Source organism: Salvia splendens, chromosome 13 (assembly GCF_004379255.2).
Source record: "Salvia splendens isolate huo1 chromosome 13, SspV2, whole genome shotgun sequence".
NCBI lineage: Eukaryota > Viridiplantae > Streptophyta > Magnoliopsida > Lamiales > Lamiaceae > Salvia > Salvia splendens.
In genome coordinates this window covers 3,429,891-3,442,249 of record NC_056044.1, presented here as the reverse complement: position 1 = coordinate 3,442,249, position 12,359 = coordinate 3,429,891, and the positions used below count along the sequence as shown (strand labels likewise).

Genomic DNA, 12,359 nt, shown 5'->3' with positions numbered 1-12,359 from the left:
CGCCGGTTATTGGAGATGCTCTTATTGATTTATGCGATTAACAACCGTTGCTAATTTCATTTCTTATTTAGCGTGATTATTAGTTTAACAATATATTACTACTTCTCCTATCTCTAAAATTGTTTAAAGAATCAATTACTACTAATAAAAATAATTGTTTGTCTCATATTTAATTACGATCCTTATGCCAATACATATTAATTTACTGATAAACCCACGGTACATTCATATTTTATTATAAAATTAATATATAAAACGATTCATTATCTACTAACTTTTTCTATTCCTTCCGTCCACCATTAGTGAAAAATGATGTTTACTAGTACTTATTTATAGTAAAAGTGAACTAAGACTCATGAACTTCTAATGGCGGACGAAGGAAGTACCATTTTGAATTTATATTTTTAACATTTGAAACGAGTCAAAGTAGGATAAGTAATCACAGATGGTTGGAGGCCATATTTATGTCAAAGTAATATTTTAACAACTCAATTTGCGAACTCGTAGGATATCAAGATACACTCTAATATATGAAGATATTAGTATACTTGTGTATACTAATATTTTCTTAGAATTCACAAATCAAAAATCCTAGATACACCACTTCGTACCACGAGAAAAGGCAAGCAAGCCGCTTCTGGAGATTCTAGGAGCATCGCGCTTCCTACCGTACTTATTGTTACATTTCAGCACCGGCTCATTTCAAGTTCTGGTTCCGTCCCTGCATAGAGGAGTTTGGTTTATCTAAAGATTGTTCCAGATTGAATTGTCAAATTGATTTGAAAGTATCCGAGATTTCTAAGATTTAATTTTTTAATCGACGCACCTTTTGTTTAGCCAACAAAAACAGATCGAATTGAAAATTTATCTAAAGAATTTAGTTTTTATTGTTCAATTGTAAAAATGATCAGTTGATAATCTCAGAGATTATTGATATGTTACTCCATTTCGCAAGTGACGATGATGATCAATTGCTAAACACAATAAAATATTTTTGTATTTACTAAATATCTTAATCACTTAGTTATTAATAAATAAAAGGATAAATATGTGATTTCAGAAAATGACATAGGAGCATAATCTGACGGTTTTGAAATGCTTGATATATTATGGGGTATTTATTGATTTTAACGAAGTCGGTGGCCCATCATTCAGCCCATTGTTTTGATTAGCCCAATATTTATAAAATACATTTATTGATTTAAAGGAAATCGGTGGCCCAGGCCCATCATTTTATCCCCCAACACATACGCTGGAGGAAAACAAAGAGAATAAGAGATCGTGAAATCGTATCATCTTCGATGGGTTTATTACAACAACGACCCACGGCAGACACAAGTAAATTGAGATATTCAAACTTCATTTGGAAAAAAAAAATTAAACTTAATTCTTTTTATTTGTAACATACTTTGTGCAATTGAAAATGTTCATGTAGAATCTAATTTAATAAATCTATATTCACATTTTTTTACTTAATTTTAATCTTAGACATTAATATATCAGCAAAATGCACATCAAATGAATGATCTGAAATTGTAATCATGTTATTGATGTCACAGATAAGGAATCCATTTGGACTATTTGAAGTTGATGAACTTTTAAGTAGTGTCATTTTTCCAAATGTAAAACAAATATTGAAAACTGCTGATAAAAGTGAAATTTCAATCATAATTGGCTGCAGAGAAAATAAAATGATTTGCTACCCAATATGGTAAGCTCATAACAAGTTCATTGTGCAGCTTTAAGGTATAAGCTTCCCACATACAAACTACATCAGAAAACCTGGACCTGAACCTCTCCTTGAGTGGCTTCTGCAAGTTGATTCGTCCAATTAGTGTTTCTGCGAGCTGAAGATCCTTCACAAGCACGGCTCTCAAACGAGTAATCTTCTGTCGCTGCAATTCAGATAGAGGTACTGACACTGTATCGGTAGATTCATCTGTGTCGAACTCTGATGCCTTCCAATAGTAAAACTGCACCACCTGTTTTACAACACAATAAAAGTTTGATTCACATTCAGAAACAAAGCTCTAACGAGAAATATGTCATGACGCTTATGATTCAGTCAATCTACAACTAGCTATGCTTGGTTAAAACTTAAGAGTGATTAATTCAGGAGTTGATGCATAAAACAAAGAAAATGGATTTCATGGAATGACAAAATTGTTAAACTTCAACAAAAACAGTTAGTATATGTTTATAATTTTACAGCAATCACATTTCTCAGTTTGTGAAGTTTTGAACATGATAGAGCAGGAAGAGATACCTGAAGGGCATGCAATATGTTGACGAATTCCCATGTTAATAATGCATCTCCACATGTCAAATACAAAGGCTCTTCCAATACTTTCAGATTAATGGAACATGAATCTCTTGAAGTGAATTGGCATTCTTTGACAGAGTTGTCGGAGAAACAAACATCGAATCCAAGAGTACATAATCTCGCAGAGCATATGTTGAATCCTCTCTGGAACCTTGAAGCTTCTTCGGGAGGAAACCAGTACATATTAGTTGATGCTAGCACAGGAAAACAAGATGCAATAGACTCCACGGGACTGCTTAGCGAGCAGTTGGAAAGAGATTTCAGGAGATTAGCATCCTCATCATGAGAGGCATCTCGACTAAACCACAAAGCAAGGGTAATTCTTTCTCCTTCACTAATCTGTTGAAATGATCATTTACAGAAAACAAAGATTAAAATGAACTCAAAAAGTACAGAACCCCAAATGTTGGGTAATTTAGTAGCAGCAAAAAACCTAAATTTCTAGTACAAGAACAACAATTCTGTAAACTAGTGCTTTTATTAGAAATTAGATTATTCAGAGAGCAAAGAGTGAAGTAAATAGAGAAGCTACCTCACTAACAGAGTGAGTATTTCTTTCATCTGCGGTGTAGATTACAACGTCCTATTAACAATGCAACCTCATTAGTTGAAAATACCAAGTTATTTGACAATGTATAAGAATTCTTGGACAAGATAGAAAAAATGTCATCACAAAATGCTTAAGAATTTTGGGCAAGACTATCTTGAATAGTATGCCAATAAGAATACTAATATATGTTGCACGTATAAGTGTGTGAACATACTGCAGCGGAGACATGTTTTTAAACAAACAAAGGCTGAGAAATATAACCTACCAAAAAATGCAGAACAGGATTGAAATAATGATATTATGCCTATTAATATACATTAAGAAATCGCATACCCCAGCCATAGATGCAATAGTAGAGGGTTCCCCATCCTGGAAGTGAAACAGACCTCCAAAGAAATCCACCTCGTAATCATTCAAATAGCAAACAGCATGCAAGCAGATAGAAAATATTATCATGAATAACATTCACCAGGCGCTAAACGGTGATAATTATTTGAAGGGAGACAAAACCAGCTGAAATTTCCATAGGACCCTGGGGTTACCCTGAGCTGAACTTCTAGAGCACATACAACAAAGCAACAATTATAGACTCAGTTGGTGCGAAAGCATATTCTAAAGTGTGACTTAAATGCTTGTAATAACAGTAGCAAATGGAAGTCCATTTTACATGTTTAAGCCATTTTGATGGAACCACATGCCACAGCAGCTTACAGAACAAGAAAAGGTCCCAAAACAAACTACAAAAAGATATGCAGAAGAAGTATACAAAATCCAACTTGGACATGTGATTGAAGCTTATTTATCTTCAAAAGAACTGTAGATTACATAAATCCATTCTTATGTTGAAACCACAAACAAGAATAGAAAATAAAGCAAGCAAGGAATCATCAAATTGCCTTAGAAAATGTGACAGTCATGACTCATTCATAATGGTAAAGAAATGTATTCAAAACATGAAGATAAACATCAAGGATGGAGCACGGATGCATCAGAAGAAACTCTGTTGATAATGGCAATTTGCATTACAGTATCATTAACTATATATCCATTAAACTGTAACTGCTAAAAAATAGTAATATTACTCCATTTACCCAACTGCTCCTTCTGTGAAAGTTTTTGGACATACTACTTTTCCAAATCTACCAATACTCCATGACACTTTCTGACATTTTCACCTCCAGAAAGACAATAGCATGAAAATGAAAAATTATATCTTAAGCATTTCTCGAGACATTCAGAAGTCCAGCTAAATATCGCAGCATGAGGAATACATATCAGCACTAAATGAATGATTGTGATGAATAACATGTCAATAATGATAAGATACATGCACTTTCATGTTTTCAATCCGAAATGCAATTTTTTCATATTTTCAAAGTCAACAGATATACTCTTTCAGCAGCTCTGTATAACTAAACTGTCAAAATAAAGAATATCCAGGCAGAAGAAATGTTAAAGTGAAACATAAAGCCATGAAACTGATAAGGAAAACGTCCATATCAGAGATCAGCGGCTGGATTCTGACAAAAAAATGGGAAGAGGGAGCTTCGCAGACTCAAAATCCGCCGAACACTCTTGTGTTTGTAAACTTTTCAATGAGAGAAAACAAAGAAAACTGAAATAGAGCTTGTTATTTTATATATATTCCCCTTAGTAAACAAGTCAAGTCTCTATTTATACTAAGGACCCTAGGGTGGTTCGACTCTCTTTTGCGATCCGGGAAAGAACCACATAGAAAACCCGGAAAGGAGCTTATAAATATATGCTCGACGCTCTATCCTATTACAACTTACATAAAGAAAATAAAACAGAATACTTATATAGAAATATGACTAATAACAACTTCTATCGTCGAACATAATCCTGATAGCGTTCTGGCGGCTTGATTGCACGACGAGGCCTCTGGTTCTTCATGTTGGCTTCCAGCTCGGTCGTCTCCGTTGGTGGCTGTGTAAGGTCTTCATCTCTGTCCTGTGGTGGAATGGTTATAGACGTATCAACTCCTCCCCCGTTGGGAACGTCCTTGTCCTCAAGGAGCAATGAAGGAAAACGCCTTGAGATCTCTTGAAGTGGTTCTCAAGTAGGTGTCGGTTGTTCATCGCCGGACCAGCGGACTAAAACTTGATCGACCGGCAGGTCATCATGCAGTACAATACGACTCCCCAGGATCTGAATAGGCTTTGAAACCGGCAGATTTGCAATGAATTCCAAGGGAAGATCTACAGCAGATGGACCTGGTTGTCCTTGGACGAATTTCCGCAGCAAACTCACATGGAAAACGTCATGTATGCGAGCACCAGGAGGTAATTCCAAACGGTAAGCAACAGGTCCGATGCGTTCAAGTACCTTGAAAGGACCATAATATCTTCGAGCCAACTTAGCTGATAAAGGGCGTGCCACAGAATGTTGACGGTATTGCTGCAACTTCAATAAAACCAAATCTCCTATCTCAAATTAGACATCACGACGATGGCTATTAGCGTGAGAACGCATACGCTGCTGAGCTCCTTCCAGATTCCGACGGAGATCAACTAAAAGACTCCTGCGCTGACGTATCAAATCGGCGACAGCAGGGGGCGTTGTACGCGACGGAGGAGCAGCGATCAAGGCCGGTGGCTCGCGGCCATACAAAGCATGAAATGGAGAAGTCCCCAATCCCTCATGATAAAAACAATTGAGGGCTAACTCAGCCCAAGGAAGTAAGTTCGCCCATTTCGACGGTTTGTCCGCTGTAAATACTCTCAAGTATTGTTCGAGACCCCTATTCCGGACCTCTGTCTGACCGTCTGACTGTGGATGATATGCTGTGGTAAAATGCAATTTTGTGCCACTCAAATTTAACATATTCACCCAAACAGCATTCAAAAAGACGGTGTCACGATTGGAGACCAAAGTTTTTGGAAAACCGTTGTGCTTGACTACGGTATCAACAAAAAGGAGCGCGACACGCATAGCATCAAAACGTGTAGGTAGAGGAGCGAAGTGCGCGTACTTAGTAAGTCGATCAACGACTACCATGATTGTAGTATAACCTCTCGACGGAGGAAGACCAGTTATGAAGTCCATCGAAACATCTTCCCAAACCTTAGAAGGAATAGGTAGCGGCTGAAGTAGTCCTGCGGGCTTTTGGGTAGAATATTTAGTTGTTTGGCAGTCAACGCAAGTTGCCACAAATTTTTCTACATCTTTGCGCATCTTCGGCCAAAAGAATGACATGGCCAAACGACGAAACGTACGCTCTACCCCTGGGTGACCAGCTGTGAGCGTGGAGTGATGCTCATGCAAGAGGTCTAGCCGTGACGGGGACGAGGCATCCACATAAACTCGACGATTATAATAGATAAGACCATCACAATAAGATAAATGAGAAGGAGCTGTGCCATCACTGATTGAAGCTACTATCTGTTTCAGTTTTGGAGAACTTGTTGTCTCACGTCGAAGCTTGTCAAAAATAGCAGGTAATGGATGAGCCAAGGCTGTGAATAATGATGCAGTTTCTGTTTCAAGCATTTCAACACGAGAAAGAGCGTCTGCTGCTCTATTGGTGGAGCCCTGTTTATACTCGATTCGAAATTTAAAACCCATCAATTTTCGAATATAAAAATGTTGGTCAGGAGTCTGGACTACCTGCTGTAGGAGTTCCTTTAAACTCTTCTGATCACTGCGTATTACAAACTCTCGTCCCAATAGGTATTGTCTCCATTTTTGCACCGCTTCAACAATGGCATACAATTCTTTGTGATAGGTAGAAGCACTTCTACGACGTAGGCCCAATTTCTTGCTATAAAATGCCAATGGATGCTCGTCCTGAAGTAAAACAGCCCCGATACCGACGTCCGATGCATCTGTCTCTAAGTAGAAGGGCTTGTTAAAGTCTGGTAGATGGAGAACGGGTGCTGTTGTCATTGCAAATTTCAAAGCAATGAAGCTATCCTCGGTTGATGTAGACCAACGAAATGCATCTTTTTTAAGCAGCTCAGTGAGTGGTGCTGCAATCATAGCATAATGTCGGATAAAACGACGATAATAACCTGTAAGACCGAGAAATCCACGCAGCTGCTTAATATTTTTTGGCGTCGGCCAAGCTGACATTGACTCAATCTTCTTAGGATCTGCTTTGAGCACACCATTCATAATAAGATGTCCTAAATAATCAACGGAGTTGCTGCAGAAGGAACATTTTGAGAGTTTTACGAAGAATTTATGTAAAGCCAAAATTGATAAAACCTCCGAAAGATGGAAAGCGTGCTCCTCCAAAGTTGCACTATAAACAAGGATGTCGTCAAAAAAAGGCAATCACAGATTTCCGCAAGAATTGGTTGAAAATAATATTCATTGTTGCTTGGAACGTTGAAGGCGCATTTGTCAAGCCAAACGGCATCACCAAGAACTCATAATGACCCTCGTGAATACGAAAGGCCGTCTTGAAAACGTCGTTGTGATGCATCCGGATTTGGTGGTACCCTGATCGAAGATCTAGCTCTGTGAAAAAACGTGCCGCCCCTAACTCATCAAATAATTCATCGGCGGTAGGAATGGGGAAATGATCCGGAACGGTGGCTGTGTTTAGAGCTCTGTAGTCAACACAGAATCTAAAAGTGCCATCTTTCTTGCGAACCAAAAGGACAGGAGATGAAAACGAGCTCTGACTATGGCGAATAATACCTTGATCCAACATTTGTTTCACTTGATGCTCGATCTCATTCTTTTGAAAGTACGGATATCTGTACGGACGGACATTGACCGGTTTCGTGTTGGGTAGGAGATGTATACGGTGGTCAAATTGTCGAGGTGGTGGTAAGCCTGCAGGTAACTGAAAGACTTCACAATGAGACTGCAAAACATTTCTGATTAAAGCAGGCAGATCAGTTGGAAAACAGATATCGGTGTTGCTCTGCGACGACGTGGTGTCTTCGGTCAATGAGAATAGCTCATAAATATCATAGTCATATGGCTGGCTGAAAATCGCGGACATTGGATTGAGAGAGATCCGACGCGGTCTCGGATAGTCTGCCTTTAATCATATATGAACATCTCCTCTAAGAAATTCCATAGTGCGTTTTACATAGTCATGAGTGACCCGTCCCAATGATTCCAACCAAGTCATGCCCAATATAATATCCGGTCCGTGGATAGGCAAAATATACAAGTCAACAAGAAAAAGAACATCCTGTATCTTCAACTCAGTCACGCGAGTGACGTGGGAACAGAGAAGTGAAGCCCCATTTCCAACGTACACTCGAAATGGTGAAATGGATGTTAAAGGAAGACTGAGTTGTTCGGCAATCCGAGGGTGTATAAAGTCATGAGAGCTTCCTGTATCGACTAACACCCGTACCGTAGTACTTCTGATGTCGCCAATGAGACTAATGGATTTAGACCGTACCAGGCCGTCGATGGAATGGACGTGAGAAATATCGTCTGTGATCAAGTCAACCTCATCTTGATCCACATCTGTAGGTGGGTCTATTTCTTGAATATCATCATCTGTTCCCATATAAGCCAAAAAATTGCGTTTGCACGAATGACCGGGAGCCCATCGTTCATCACAATACCAACAAAGGCCTTTTTTGGATCTATCCGCCTTCTCTTCACGTGACAGACGAATGACAGACAATTTAGAATGATCCGAACCCAATTTTGGTGAATACCCCGATTTGCCTTGATGAAGTCCGGCAGACTGTGGAGGACCTTGAGTAGATGATGATCCAGTATTGAAACGCGAATCTCTAGATTGCCATGGTCGACGTTGAAAACCAGAAGAATGTGTCAACCGATCGTCATTGCAGGCTGATAATTCCTGTGCCAATGCAAAAGCCGAAGCAAGTGTAGGAGGACGATGCAACTTTACTTGTCGTTGAGTCGGTTGCTTTAAGCCAGCTATATAAGTTGGCAATAGGGTTGACTCTGGTACACCAGAAATCCTATTCAATAATTTCTCAAATGTCGCTTGGTATTCGACAACACTTCCCGTCTGGCAAAGTTTGGATAGAAGGCCAATATAACTCTCATAGCAATGGGGATCAAAACGTTGACGAACGTCCTCTAAAAAATCATGCCAGGTAACAAACATATTGTTAGCACGATAGTTAAATATCCAGTCAGCAGCCGGAGGGTCGAACATCATGACCACGTAATGTAGTCGTTGCACATCGGGCATCTGCACATGATCAAAATAATATTGAACGCGTGCTATCCAGTTTGTTGCATCGGAACCGTCAAAACGCGGTGGATCCATTCGGACACGAGGTGTGAAATCAAATCCCTGTATATTCTGTGGTCGAATGGGTGGCAGATCCCAACAAGATGGTTGGCATCCCGAAGGCTGGTCATAAAGAGGTGGTCCAAACGAGGGGTTCAGATCCGGCAAATCCCAACTAGTATGATGGCGAAGAGAACCTGGTGTAGATTGTGGAAGAGTAGTAGTTGAATTCCACCCAGAGTGAGGATGATTTCCACCGTAACTGGGATGTGGGCGGTTACTGGTGGAGTATGGTAGTGGCGGTTGAGTGTGGGAGTCAGTATTGATGTTAGAAAAACGGTTTGGAATCATATCTGAGTGGGCAGTTGAGCGTATAGGATGCCGGTTACTTGAAAAACCGTAAGGTTGTGGAAACCCAGAAACTGAAGCATTGTCTGGTAAAGGCCACTGATCGGAATGTCTGAACCGCGCTAATCCGTAAGGTGGATCAGGATCGGGCAATGCCAACGGACGATTGATCTCGATGCGACGATCGGTGTTATCCATTCGAGCTTCTAATTGTCGAATAGTGGAGAGAATTGTGTTCATCGTGACAGCGTTAGAGGCTGAAGATTGACCTTCTTCAAATGAAGAAACTGGTGGGGGACGCCCTGTTTCCGGTGGTTGTGGCATTCCCACCTGTTCGATGCGGCCAACTCCTGAATTTGGCTGAGACATAAGAATCAATGAAAGCACCAAAATGATAAGGAAAACGTCCTTATCAGAGATCAGCGGCTGGATTCTGACAAAAAAATGGGAAGAGGGAGCTTTGCAGACTCGAAATCCGTCGAACACTCTTGTGTTTGTAAACTTTTCAATGAGAGAAAACAAAGAAAACTGAAATAGAGCTTGTTATTTTATATATATTCCCCTTCAGTAAACAAGTCAAGTCTCTATTTATACTAAGGACCCTAGGGTGGTTCGACTCTCTTTTGCGATCCGGGAAAGAACCACATAGAAAACCCGGAAAGGAGCTTATAAATATATGCTCGACGCTCTATCCTATTACAACTTACATAAAGAAAATAAAACATAATACTTATATAGAAATATGACTAATAACAACTTCTATCGTCAAACATAATCCTGATAGCGTTCTGGCGGCTTGATTGCACGACGAGGCCTCTGGTTCTTCATGTTGGCTTCCAGCTCGGTCGTCTCCGTTGGTGGCTGTGTAAGGTCTTCATCTCTGTCCTGTGGTGGAATGGTTATAGACGTATCAGAAACACATGGAAGTGGAGGCACCGAGAAATCCCTTTGTTTGAGATGATCTCTGTTGTCATCACTGTGCCATCCAATGCTAGCTCCCTTGCACCAGCTGACATGTAAATGGCATAAAGATCAAACCAATCTCCCAATAGCTAAATACAACTACTTTATATCCTATTTATCACAACCGGATCATTAAATAGATAGAGTCAGCTATATGTTAGTATAAGCAAATATTCTCAAACGTGACAAAAAAACCCTAATTTTAGAGACCACGTGAGATTGGAGGATTGATTAGCATGGAGAAGTGTTCATCATATCATAATGAATATACCTAATGAGTCCAGTGAACTCCACAAACAATTCGTACTCACATCCAAAATATTCCTCCACTCTCTCCTTCAGTCTCTCTACAAATAACAAACAGAAGTTCTTTTTTTAGCTAATTGAAGAAGTACTAATAAAATAAGAGATGAATTTAATAATGAGCGTGCCTCGGATGGGGACGAAGGGCACGATGAGGTGGAGAGAGTTGGTGGCGATAAGATGAGAGAGAGTGGTGGAGAAGAAATTGGGTCTGTGTATCCAATTGTGCAACAGCTTTTGTGTATGAACTCCAATTCCTACAATCACAACATTGTTTTTCCATCAGGTGAGATTGATAAATAGAGATAGAGGCGTTGGTGGAGGAACCTTGCAGATTTCTGGCGAGAGGAAATTCCGGAGGAGTAGTCGGCGGCGCTCCGTCATAGCGGAAATGTCACGCCCGCATTTCCTAAGGATAGGAAGTACGGTGGACCGCGACTAGGGGAGGAATAAAGAAGCGGGGAAGAAAGGGGAGAACAAGAATACTTGACCCGAAAACGTTTAATTAGAGGAAGTTCACTTCAAAACAATGTACTGTAGCGACATTTCTAAAGTTAAAGTAAACAGAGTTTAAATGAAAACATTGTATCAGATTACAAAGCAGCGGAAAAGACCAAGAGATAGATAATGCCGGGTATGACGACACGACACCATCCAAAAGGCAAAGTAAAAACACAATTTTGACTTTAATTGCTCAACATCCGTCATCCCCATCGTCGCTCAACCTGCACATTAAGAAAACAACATGCAGGGCTAAGTACTTATTGCACTCAGTGGACACACGCCAAAATCATAGTTTGTCATGCCATAACAGTGTAACCTTGGGGTTTTAAGTGTAAAGAAAATAACCCAAGTACACTAAAACATATTTCATAAATTCGACTGCGCAGTCATTTTCAGATATTGCCACCCTTATTCCCACCATCGTACACTATCTGATCCAACGGGTGACAAGGGGCGTGGCCACACCCCAGGTCAACTAGACCGGCCAACTTGCTCTCAGATGGCTCCCGATCTCGTGTACACTAGCCTGAGGGTTCGCAGCCCAACAGACCCGAATTCGATTAAACATATGTGGTAAACCACTTCAGATAGGTTTCAAAACAAAACAGTTGGCAAGACAAACAGTTCATCTCCATAAACATTTCCGGAACAACGTCCGTATTAAAGATAACCCACAAAATAGTAGGGTAGAAAAGTCCACCTCGATTGCTTAGCTTTTAAACAGTTTCCTTCTTCAACCACAATTTCCTCGTAAAAGATCACCCTTTTGAAAGATAAATAAGTATCATAATTAGAATCAGGAAAGACGGGGTTTAAACGACAATGCATGAATCCTACGTGGATGACTTCGACATCTAGCACGTTACACGTACGCACACTTAACAACATCTTATAAGTCAATCACACAAAAACACACGTCCGAAACACACCACGCACGCACCCGACACGCATACAACGTACTCAAGACGCGCACACGACACACACGCAACACTCATACCCCCGGCATACCCTCACTGGGCAAACGGCTCACTTGGCTCGGAAAAGGTTCGGAAAAAGGATCGGCGTCTCGGCCTGGCTCGGTGTCTCGGCCGCCTGGCTCGGCACCTCGGCCGGCTGTCTCGCCGCCTGGCTCGGTGTCTCGGCCGACCGTCTCGGCTGCCTGGCTC

The 12,359-nt window shown here is 40.4% G+C and overlaps 1 pseudogene; it reads right to left on the bottom strand.

Annotated features, from left to right (window-relative positions):
- Positions 1 to 1,661: 1,661 nt before the first annotated feature.
- LOC121760352 lies at positions 1,662 to 11,073 on the bottom strand (annotated as a pseudogene).
- Between the last annotated feature and the right edge of the window lie 1,286 nt (positions 11,074 to 12,359).